Raw genomic sequence first — 13,631 nt, 5'->3', positions numbered from 1 at the left:
TTCCTTCGGCGTTCAAGCATCCTTTTTCTATGACCAGGACAAGTAACCAACAGATATCAGAACAAATCAGGCGTAAGGATAACCTATTCATGCTTTTGGTAATTCGTGTTATTTGGGTTGCTGTCTTTATGACATTTATCCTCATCTTTTTTTAAACGGTTTATAAAGTTATGCTTAATATAATTTATTGAAACAATATTTTGTTTATGGAGGTCTTTTTACAAGCACTTAAAGGTATCAAAAAAAGGAAGTACATTTACATTAACTTTAACGGCATAGTTCCAGAGGAATTTAATTTTAAATGCATAAACTTGCACTCATAAAGTATCTTGACATAAAAAAAAAGAACTATTCAAAGAACTGAGAGCAGAATAAAAAAGGAAAAAACCAATTTTCCTCTTTTTTCACTCTAATTTCTGACAAGTGCAATTAGAGGCTAAATTTGGACCAGAACGTAATAAATTTATTCTATAACCCATGTATTTGAGAAAAAATCATGAAAAACAAAGACAATTCTGTTATATTAGACTTTATTTGTTACATTTCAAAATAAATTTATACTGAATTCTACACTTAGCTGTCCATTTTTAGTCAACTCTCTGTAAAGGATGCAACATAGAATAAATTTATTCTAAATGCATGGTGCTTTATGTATATGATCATTTATAAAATAAATTTATTATATAGAGCCTTAATATCTATTATTAGTTCTAGAAAATCATAGAATACATTTATTCTACATTTAATGTGATTTATGATTATAATAATATATAAAATAAATTTATTTTGAAAGTAAAGTAATCTGTATGGTGAGGTTGAAACACAGAATAAAATTATTCTATGTTCAATGTGATTTTTGTCTTGTATAATAATATATAAAATAAATTTATTCTGAAAGTACAGTTATTATATTAAGGTGGAGACACAGAATAAACTTATACTACATTCAATGTGGATTAAAAGTATTATGATATATAAAATAAATTTATTTTGATAGTACAGTAATTATGTTAAGGTTGAGACACAGAATAAATTTATTCTGGTTATAAAAATATATAAAATTTGTTTAGGAAAAAATACACTGATCTGTATGATTTGTTTAGGCTACATAGAATAATTTTATTTTAAACCAGCGGTGTTTTTGATAATATTTGATATGTTCACATAATTTTACCTTGAAAATACATTTAGATCAGAAAAAAATGTGTTCTTATATAATTTTTTTATCTTTCATGTCTATTTACATGTAAGATTCATAAAAATGTATTTTATTTGAAGTTGCGATGTGACTGTTTATAAACCCAACTTAAGACAATGCATATATCTGCTATCAACAATGCAAAAGGACACTCCCTTGAAATATGAAAACATCAATTTCTTCAGCTGATTTTGTTATGTGGGACTGAATAGAAATACTGTGCAGCAATTTAAAAAAAAAATAAATATCAATATATTAATGTAAAATAAACAGATAAGAAATAGTAAAAGTTCAACAGGTTTTTCTTAAATTGAAAATATATCTGTTTTTTAAAACATGTCTCTCTCTGTAGATGCACGTGCTAAAAATTGTCTTTTTTCTTGCTTCTGGATAGGCCTGATCTGAAAGAAATAACGACAAATTCAAAACAATTTCAAATATTTTTAGTAACCATACCAAAATTTATAATCTTCGATAAAGAAATCTTTTAATCTTACTTATGATGTCCATTTTGCTTATATAATATTATTCACTCTCTTTATTGTAATTAATAATAGTCTTCCTCTGTGTTGAAGTCCGTACTTTGACCTATAATGATTTACTCTTATAACATGTATAAATTGTGACTTGGATGGAGAGTTGTCTCATTGGCACCTATACCACATCTTCTTATATCTATTGCCTCTGGATACAGCAAGATAAAGATGGCTATGCTATGCACTTGAACAGTAATTATTGAATTTTAATTTATACAATAAATGGATTAACTTACAGTAACTCATTAAACTTTTACAATTTAAAAGTCAACAATCTATCAAATTAAAACCTCATTATTACATACCTAATCTTCATCTTCAGAGACACTGAATAAGTCAGGACTGAATAACAATCTAGTCTTTTTTGCTGGTGTTTCATAACAGTTTTCTCACTCTACAAGAAATATTTGAAGTTTAAAAGGCAGGAACACTTACTCTGTTATTGTTTTTCTTCAGGCATATTTCTTTTTTTTATCAGGATTGGCATGTATCATTCCCAACTTCCTGAATATGCATGTAATATTTGCCATTGGACATTCAGCCAGTCATGATCAATCAATCGATCAATCATAGTCTTAAAACAGATGAGTGGTTCATGCCTAGGGGACAGCGAACTGAATACACAAATAACAATTAAAATCAGGTTTCATTAAGTCTTAAACAAAACACAGGACTGGTGTTAACAATACTTTTACCTATCCCATTTAACATACCAGAAAACAAGTAAGACATGTTCCAAAAGGAACAGCAGCTTCCTCAGGTAAAAATGTGAGTAATGTACCCAACACATTCTCCCTTCAACAAAATATTCATTTTCCTCTCAAAACGTTAAAGATGCGCGTTCAGCACTCTGATACAAAAATATATTGAAATTTAGGTACATTTACTTTAGTCAACACTTTACACATTTTATTACCAAAATATGAGTGCAAATGTCTCGCCTTTGTCTTACTTATCATTGAAATCATATTGAAAGTCTTTAGTACAATTATCAGGTATACTTAACTTTATCAATGCACAACTACAATGTATGACACAACTAAAAATTGTCCAATGAACCATAAAAATGAAGTCGAAGTCAATTGAGACCTGTCAGACGGACATTTCCAGCTGACAATGATTCCATACATGATACACCCTATATAGTGGTCCTACTGCTTAAAGTATCTGAGAAATAGACCAAACCACAAACACTATACATTAGCCAATGAACCATGAAATTGAGGCCAAGGTCAGACGGAACCTGTCGGGTGGATATGTACACCTTACAATCATTTCAATAATCCATACACCAAATATAGATGACTTACTAGTTATAGTATCTAGATACGGTCTTGCTCAAGTTACTTTATTTTTGATAACTGATCCATGGAATAAGGTCGAGGTCAGGTTAACCCTACATATACCTAGCTGACGAACATGTAAATGTTGCTAGGAACCCATATACCAAACAAAGTTATCATATTACTCATAATAAGTGAGTTTTTCATTTAACAAAACAAAATGTATCAAGCAGTTACTGAACCATGAAAATGAGGTTGCCGGGACAATGACATATGACAGACGGAAATTTCGTAACATAAGGTATGAAGCATTTAGATTGTCTAACTTATAAAATATAATGCTTCAAACAAATAGTGTACACCATCGTCGCCGCCGTTGCTTGGTTGCAATACCTACCATGCCATGTCTCGCATACAGGCGAAAAAAAAAACCCAAATCACTGCACAAAAGACATCAACGTTTCATATAAACCTCTGAAGAAAGAGATACCTTTCTGAGAAAAAAAAATTCCTGAAAGGACCCTTTAATTTGTATTCATGCTGGACTATATTTCTTCCAGAGTTTAATCGTTAATACACATGATATATATGCTACACTTTTACTATTTTATATAATATTTATGAAAAATTTACTGTTGTTAAAGTGTGTACATTTCCCTCGAGATACAATGCATATTATTTACCATTTAAAATTCCTTGCAGTCAGAATTAATACATTTTTTTTAAAATTATTCGAAAATGCCTGCCCACTATTAATTTGATGACCATTCGGGCATTCATTTGAGAAGAAAGATTCGACTGAGGTGTGTTTTTTTCAGGGAGTTTTTTTTAGTTCGAAAAGGACATCTATGGTCTACTAAAACAGTGCATAGTTATGAAAATTTGTCAACAGAAGGCATGAAAGGCTGATAATATATATGTTAATATATAAATACATAAAATAAATACTTACAAACTTCTGTTGTCTATCCTGATATGTTCCTGGTGCCGTTTCAACCACGACAAATACAATACTCAAACGGACATTGAATCGTCGCTCCTAATCTTTGAATAACATTCGAAACAGACCTTTCCTACATGTACTAACTCGAATAATTCAGCGCCCCCTATCCACTACTTTTCTCGAGGAAAATGGTTCATGGAGTGATCGAAGTGGTCGTAATATAAAGACTGGATTAATTGGGTTATCTATGTACTGACAAATATATTAAGATAGAGTCAAATGCACACACTGTGAATTTATTATGTAATTTCCGTCGTTTGATTGTCATTATCTATCGTGCGAAATTTTACATTCGGATGTTTATAATTTATTAGGTTTATATGATCACGATGGCTACAGTATGTGGTCATTAAAATATGATATGGGTAATTAGCATATGATAACAAATCGTGTTTGAAGAAAGAATCGTAAGATTTTATATTACAATTATCTTTTTCGTTTAGTTCTTAAAATTAAAAATCATTTACGTTTTTAAAAAAAATCGAAGTTTTGAATATACCAATATTTTTTTTTTGTATAGGAACATTTATTCCATAGAAAAACAAAAGAATATTGGGTATCGATCCGTGACACAAAATGAATATATTAAGCACATTACAAAACACGTACACAAAATAAGCAAAGGAACGCGCTTTAATTGCTCAAAGTCATATTAAACCTTCAACATGCAACAAAAAGGATCTCACCACACTGCAAATGTAAGACGACCACTAGCAACAGCCAGAGCGAAATAGTTTGCAAAAACAATTTGAATAGACTTCGTAAGATGTTACACCACCATTTTAGGCACGCAAAAAAAGGAAAGAAGTACGTATTTAAAACAAAGTAGTTCTTACGTATTTAAATCAAACTTTATTATATGCAGAATAATTTTTTGTAAGTTATATAGATACCAAATGAAAGGGTAAGGACTGCTGATCCTTGTAGAAGACACACATTTGACAGATGAATATAAATGATACAAATAGTTATGAACCACTTTTATAAAATTGAGGGCGTATATTGCCTGTTACTCAGATATGAAGTACCTAGTTTGGTGTATCCAAAGTTATAATATAATTAGTACAGTCTGATGTGTAAATAATGGTATACTTATCCCCCATATATATATTTGCATGCTGTTTTTTTTTTTTGTGTTGACGTCCGAAATACTGCACTGTAGACTTACAGTAAGGGGTTTTTTGCTTGTGAGAGAAACATGTTTAACCCCGCCACATTATTTATGTATGTGCCTGTCCCAAGTCAGGAGCCTGTAATTCAGTGGTTGTCGTACATATTTTTCGTTCATTTTTTTACATAAATAAGGCCGTTAGTTTTCTCGTTGGAATTGTTTTACATTGTCTTATCGGGGCCTATTATAGCTGACTGTGCGGTGTGGGCTTTGCTCATCGTTGAAGGCCGTACGGTGACCTATAGTTGTTGATGTCTGTGTCATTTTGGTCTTTTGTAGATAGTTGTCTCATTGGCAATCATACCACATCTTCTTTTTTATATTAGCTTATTGTTCCTGCTTTCCGTAAAAAAAGAATGGCTTTTCCATGATATTATATGTTACATTGCTCCTACCAAACAAATAATGAAGGTTAAGAAAACATTCGTTTATATGTAATGAAAGCATCTGAAGACTGGTACGATTGAAGTTAGAATAATGTGTCTTGGTAGAGTGGCATGTCTTCTTACAAAGTTATTTGTATCTTCTGAAAAAACGCGTCGAAAAATCTGACGCAGTTTGTCTAGTACAAAACGTATAAATAACATAAAACATGTTGTCATTCTGGGTGTATTATGTAAAAGCTACCACTGGACATCAGACATCGTTATTATCGTCATCCTCATCATTCTTTATATAAATCATGACCGGAGAATCTTATGGTAAAAGGGACATTAAAAAGTAGTTAAAACTTTGCTCCATCATGGTTATCAATCTTAATAAATATAATTCTCTAATTTCGTTATCCTCTTATAAAATACAAGCACTATCATGGTTCTGGAATGATTTATCCGGGTTATTGTTTCATATGTAAATTTTAAAATAATAAATGGCGAATTAACTAAAAAAAAAAAATAAACTATGAAAGAACGAAGCACTTACAAATGTACTTCAAAGTTGATTAAACCCGCGGGGATTTCAAGAAAGCTTTTTACACAAGACAAAGTCAATGAAGAGATTTCATTACGAACCTATCTACTGGATTTATTGTTATTTTGTTCAAGTCCTGAATATGCACGTAATTTTAGCCACATCACGTTCAGCAAACTTAAAAATCGTCTCCTTAATTTTTTTTTTATCTGAAAACTATGAAAGCTCATTTAGTAGAGGGTTTCGTTGTATAATTAATCAAGCCCCCACTCACCCACCCACCCCGTAGTATCTTTGTCCGCACTGATGCCGTTTCCTCCTTCGACTCACTAAAAATCGAGGTATATTAGTCAAGTTACCGCCACTGGATATGAAGCATGTACAATGTACAGATTTATCATTAGCTTTGAAGAGAATGGGATACCAAACAATATATCCATATTTTTGTTTCGTCTATATATTTTTTAGCCTTAAAGTTCTTTTACATATTTTTAAATTGTTGAAATTTCTATTACAATTAATGCACTTTTGATTATAAGTTGAAACAATATATAATTAATTATATATAATATTACCTTAAAAACACATGCACGCGATTTTTTGTTTCTTGATCTTTTCGTTTTTAGGGGCCTGAGGTTGTGATGGTTCAAAACATGGCAGTTGCGTTCAAATGCAATCTTAAAAAATAAAGTTGAGAATGGAAATGGGGAATGTGTCAAAAAGACAACAACCCGACCATAGCACAAACAACAGCAGAAGGTCACCAACAGGTCTTCAATAGAACGAGAAATTCCCGCACCCGGAGTCGTCCTTCAGCTGGCCCCAAACAAATATATATACTAGTTCAGTGATAATGAACGCCATACTAAACTTCAATTTGTACACAAGAAACTAAAATTAAAAATAATACAAGACTAGCAAAGGCCAGAGGCTCCTGACTTGGGACAGGCGCAAAAATGCGGCGGGGTTAAACATGTTTATGGGATCTCAACCCTCCCCCTATACCTCTAGCCAATGTAGAAAAGTAAACGCATAACAACAGGCACATTAAAATTCAGTTCAACAGAAGTCCGAGTCTGATGTCAGAAGATGTAAACAAAGAAAATAAACAAAATGAAAATAATATACAAATAACAACAGACTACTAGCAGTTAACTGACATGCAAGCTCCAGACTTCAATTAAACTGATTGAAAGATTATGTCTACATCATATGAATATCAGGCACAATCCTTCCCGTTAGTGGTTTAGTATCATTTATTTAGCAATGATTCTTTATGTCGTAACTACAATTCCGTTCCCTTTTCAGGAATGTGACCCGCCGAATTATTACCGAGTTTGTAATAACATGACCAATACGACGGGTGCCTCACGTGAAATTCTTCCCGTTAGGGGTTTAGTATATTGATTGAATATAATTATCAGTTTTCACGACAAAAATCTTAGATTCTCTCTTGGCATTCCAGCTTTCTCCACCATTACAGTTTGATAACCACGAGATGAACAATATTGTGCTGAAAGTTACGTTGAACACTAATAAATCGATATTTCGGTTTTAGCACCCAGACTCAAGGCATAGGGTTTGAAGATCGATTGGAAACAGCAACCGTTTCTAATCACAATGTTTCATAATCAAAATAATGCTTTACTTTGAATACATGGAGGGCAAGGCCTCAACCTATATATACGTTCTCACAAGTACGAGGGTCAGGATGGGGTCAAATTTAAACCATTTTTCTCTAGTATTCTTTCTATTTTATTGTTCATTTTTCTCTATTCTGTAAACCCCAATCTACAGCCTCAGGTATAGACGAAGTGTCATATATGTGGTCTAGTAATGTCAGCAGTGTGATCTGCACATTTATCATTTTGTAGAAAAAGATGAACGGGTGGTGTTTATACATTGTTTTGATGTAAGATATGATACATCTTTTCTATAAAATCGATTGATTGACAGATTGTTGGTTGCTTAACGTGCAGTGTCAAATAGTTCATGCATGCATGCACGGAACGAGAAGCTATTTTAAAACAATACATACCATGGGGAATACCTGTAATAAGGGTAGACCGGGATGAAGTGCGGTAAGCTTTTTATAAATCTTTAAAAACAAATAAAAGAAAGGATAAGACAAAATGGTACACATTCTCAAACGCCTATTTATCGGAAATAATACTTGAGGGTCTTGTTGGAGTTGATAGAATATCGAATCACGGGACTGGGAAACGCAGAATAAAGGACAAAACATATAGCATATACAAAAAAAATATAAAGAATGGAAAATAAAAGGATGAGCAAATAGAGAATAATGAGCAAAATTATAAAGAATAGAAATAATGTTTTAAAAATTAAAAGAATACAAAATCGATGGACCATCCATCCAGACCATTATACTTTTGTAGTTGTCCATTTTTTATTAACATATTATTTTATTAGAATGATATAAAATGACCACACATTAATAACCTCTATGAAATGACACAGATTCAAATAATTTACAATCTTCGATTTGTTTAATTCATGTTAGCAAACAAGTGCCGCATATCTATCGGAAGTTGTTAAAATAATTATTGCTAATTATAACAAACGCGGCTTAACAGCCTTATCATTTTATGTAATGCACGCGTACGTTGATTGTAGGCCCCTGGTGTTACCACATGCCGAGAAGACTTCAAATGGAAACACAAGATAATTAATGACAAGACGTAGGACACTGATCAGTAATTTTGTATGATATGATCACTTGGTATTTCTCTCTATGTACGTGCAATGAAGATGACAGACAAGTGGAAATTAAAAGGAGGGAAGACAAGTTGAACATAGACGGGATAGTTTTCCAGTTTCGTTTATGAAACATTCATCACAGTTCAAGAAATTGGAGGTTAGTTTTGCTCAGTATACTAGAGGTGGGATTAGGAGTGGGGTCAAGGATACTGGGATCCCCTCATAGATCCCCGACATATATACTCAATGCATATTAGACGTTTTACAAGTCTCTGCGTATGCCCCTTTTCAAATCCTCCATCGATCTGCATCTGCGAATATCAATTTGCATATTTTTCTACGATATTACTATTACTAGATTTATTTCACTTGACTGGGCGGAGTTTAAGAAGTTCGCTTATTTAAGACCAGTCCATCTATAGACAGGAGTTTTGGGATAAGATCATCAATGAAGTGTCCAGTTATTCGTCTCATATCATACACTCAGTTCCTCAGTTCTTTTGTATATGCGTTTGGTGACACTGATTAGTGATTAGAATTCAATAATAATTATAACGACAATCATCCTTATCACACACATCTTCAAATAGACTGTCCTTATGCGAATTTAAACAGTTGAAAAAAAAATTGGTAAATATACATCAGAATATCGATCATTCCATAATAAACAAGAACAATTTGGAATATAACATTTATGGAACGCCACAACTGCCTATGATAACGATAATCATATCATTAAGGAAAGAGGTATATCATGAAGCAAATTAAATTAAATGTTCATTCTTTAACTAAATTTGACTATACTACTCTGACAATTTGTTATATCACTAAGATAAATTAATATACTACAAGTGTGGACACAGATCAGTGTGGATAGTATGTTTGGATGTTTGACAGTGTTTTGTATGACAAAAGAAGTTCTATGTTTTTCCCATTGGTTTCTATATTATTAACTATGTTGCATAATATGACAACCAACCTGAGCATTGGGAGAGTTGTTTATTTTATGTTTAGTTTTTTTATGTTCAAGACAGGCATACAAGAGACACTAATTGCATCAATTACCAAATGATTATGTCAGATAGAGTATGTTTCACATTCTTGATTTTGGATATATTTTGAAGCTAGTAGAAGAGGAACACATAACAAGTTAATTTTTTCAGGGTGTGATTTTTTTTTTATATTGAAGATGGTATCTGAAAACATGTATTTGCTTACTATTTGTATGGTTCTATTTATATTACTTTGTGGAGAATCAACATTATCATAAGTAAAAGATTTCGTTTAAATGTCGAAATTGTTTCTCAGATAAGAAGACATTTAATAGTTTTTAGTAATTAATTTACTCAGATTAGAAGCCATTAGTAATGACAATGCCTGGCATGATGCTTGGGGCTAGATGAGACTCAGTTTTATTGTTAATTACCCCCCCCCCCCCCTTTTTGAACATCCCTGGATCCGACTCTGAAGACTATGCCTTATATAAATAAATGTATATTTAAATAAAATGATTCCATGCTTAAAGTGAAGAATATATATAAAAGATTGGGTACATGTTTTCTCTTTTTAATTCATAAGTTTGAACGTAAATTATTATTTATTATCTTTTAATTATTATGATAGTAATAATGTTTCTAATTGGTAATCTCATTATTATTTACTACGGGTGAAAGTTGAAGTAATCTTTAAACATTTAAAAAATTAAATGTTCACTTTCTTCACGCTTAGTCTTAGAACAGCTGTTAGGACACACTATAGCTATGAAATTGTTGCATAGAAAGATGGAACATGTACCTATTATTTGAGCAAAAAGTGAAAGATACCCAGGGGCGGGACCAGCCATTTTTAAAAGAGGGTTCTAAACATTTGTTCCAATTTAAAACCATTGATCGTCAAAAAGGAGGCATTCAAAGCACGGAATCCTAACTGGCTCCACCACTGAATCCAAAGGATATGTATACTCATAAGTCTATGAATCAATAAAACACCATTGCGATAAACAAATAAACGACCAATAGACTATTTTATGTAAAAAAAACTAGTTTTGAACATTTTCATAAGTACATAAAGAACTGTACTCACACTCTCATGCAATCTGTTTGGCACACAGAACAATTGACAAAAAGTCTCCATCTTCATGGATACATGTAATATGACCATTTCAGTCAAAATATAATACGCTGTTCTTTATAGGTCACCAGACACTTCTATCAAAAGGAATTTATAAAGAAACACAAAAGTTTAGAAGGCAGACAAAATGACAGAAGTTACTACAACCACAGAGAACATTAGTGAAGGATACATTTTGAGAAAAATCTACAGAGGTAATTTAAAAGATTAAACTTTTAACTGGCTTGCAAGAAATATCTTAGAATGCTGAAATTAAGAATCATAATTGTTGTTTTATAAAAAGTGTTCTTTCTTATCTCATCGCAAAAGGTTTTGAAAGTGCTAATATAATTCATATTTTGACAATTGTAGTTCGGCCGGAATTGTTATTAGTGAATTAAAAGTCATTATTTTAAGAATGCGTGCAATGTATCGGTTACTCTATGAAAAGGAATATATTATGAATTTTAGAGCGAGGGCCTGATATGTGATGTGCAGTTGTGCAATCATTTGCATATATCTTATTTATACGGCGATCAGATCCGGCTGCTCCTTTAGTCCTTGTACATCTCTCTGAAACCGTGATTTGCTTACTTTACAAGTTACAGTTCGTTTTTGACAAGGTTAGTGTAAGATGTTGCATGGGTGGCATAACTTTTACCATCTTAAGTTATGCCCATTTATAAACACAAAAATTGCTGGATTTTTCGCTTCTGTTCTCTAACTTCAGTTTGCCTCAAGCAAATGTAATAAATCGTATACACAATGCATATTACCATAAAACACAGATCAAGGTTTAAATTGAGTGGCATCAATTCTACCGTTCTTGAGTTAAGGCCATTTATAAACATAAAAAATGCTGAATTTTTCGTTTCCGTTCACTAACTTTAGTTTGCCTCAACCGAATGTTAAAATCACAAATCAGTCTTAACTACTTTAATCGTGTACATGCATTTGAATGTGGAAGTTGACACGTGTATATTTGCGAGCGGGGGCATTTGTAGCCCATAGACACATTTTCCAATTTTTTTTATATGCACTGTATTTTTTGTTTGATCTTTCAGATAGCTTTGGTTGAACGGAATAATGGAAACATGTATTTGGGAATATTAGAAGATAAAATGTTGACACTTACAAAGATAATTCTTCGAAAAGTTAAGAAGAGTTTGAAGATGAATAATTCCAACTACAGATCTGTGTGTCAATAAAAGATCAGATTACTTAACGATTAGTACCAGTTGCATTATAACGAAGCTTGTCTCTTGTGTGAAAAAAAACCCCAAAATTATTCTAACAGATGACCAGTGACAAAACATTGAACAAAATCTTCAGGATTATATAAGCAAACAAAAAAGACTTGGATGTATTTTTGAACTGTTTGTATGCCATCACATGACAAATCGAAACGATAAGGAAATTGATTTTTGGCCATATAGCAATTCTATTGTTTTACATGCATTCTGAACTGTTCCGCTAGAATATTTGTGATAAGATAAACTGGACAGAAATTGGGGGGGGGGGACAATTTTCACTCATTATACAGATTTCAGAAATTGAAAAAGAAAATTTCAAATATCATGTTGCCAAAAAAAAAAGAGGGGCAAGGGTATATTTTTTGGAGGTGAGGGTTCAAATAGCAACAGCATAGTGTATTGCACAAAAGCATAAAAAAGAGGTAAATTTATTTATTTATTTTTATTTTTTGGGGGGGGGGGGGGCAATTCGCAACAGCATAGTGTATTGCACAAAAGCAAAAAATTAAATATAAATTCAAATGATATAACCAATTCTAAGTTTTTTGGCTACCGTTATTCTGTGTCAGAAACCTATATTGCATCAAGTATTTAATTACAATCCAAATTCAGACCTGTATCATGCACGAACATTGTGTCCATTTTTGTCCCAAATGTTTAGGATTTGACCTCTGCGGTCGTATCCAGCTGCGCTTGGCGAAGCAATTTATTGTATCAGTTTGTCTGTAATAAATAAGACCGATGGAATTTTCTTTTAAATTATTTTAATTTTTTATCATGAGATATTTTTAAGATTATTTTTATATAGAACAAAATTCATATTGAATGTAGAATAAATTAATTCTGTGTCTCAGCCATACAGATTACTTTACTTCAAAATAAATTTATTTTATATTTTATCATAATCCGAAATCGCATTGAAACTAGAATAAATTTATTCTGTGTCACAGCTTCACCATACAGATAACTTTACTTCAAAATGAATTTATTTCATATATTCTTATAATCCGAAATCGTATTGAATGTAGAATAAATTTATTCTGTGTCTCAGCCTCACCATACAGATAACTTTACTTCAAAATAAATTTATTTTATATTTTATAATCCGAAATCCCATTGAAACAAGAATAAATTTATTCTGTGTCACAGCCTCACCATACAGATAACTTTACTTCAAAATAAATTTATTTTATATATTATTATAATCCGAAATCGCATTGAATGTAGAATAAATTTATTCTGTGTCTCAGCCTCACCATACAGATAAATATTATCATAATCATAAATGACATTGAATGAAGAATAAATTTATTCTATGATTTTCTCGAACTAATAATAGATATTATGGCTCTATATAATAAATTTATTTTATACATGATCATATACAGTAAGCACCATGCATTTAGAATAAATTTATTCTATGTTGTGTCCTTTACAGAGAGTTGACT

General features: G+C 31.7%; 1 protein-coding gene and 1 long non-coding RNA gene across 4 annotated transcripts in view; one reads left to right on the top strand and one right to left on the bottom strand.

The window, feature by feature from the left end:
* Positions 1-13,631, bottom strand: part of LOC139485822 (uncharacterized) — a 37,621-nt gene that overhangs the window by 17,283 nt on the left and 6,707 nt on the right. The gene's annotated exons all lie outside the window — the stretch shown is intronic.
* Positions 8,736-12,934, top strand: LOC139485823 (uncharacterized). Its single transcript, XR_011655406.1, has 3 exons — positions 8,736-8,978; positions 11,015-11,145; positions 11,995-12,934. It is a non-coding gene; the product is annotated as an uncharacterized lncRNA (long non-coding RNA).

Source organism: Mytilus edulis, chromosome 8 (assembly GCF_963676685.1).
Source record: "Mytilus edulis chromosome 8, xbMytEdul2.2, whole genome shotgun sequence".
Lineage (NCBI taxonomy): Eukaryota > Metazoa > Mollusca > Bivalvia > Mytilida > Mytilidae > Mytilus > Mytilus edulis.
This window is presented reverse-complemented; position numbering and strand designations above follow the sequence as displayed.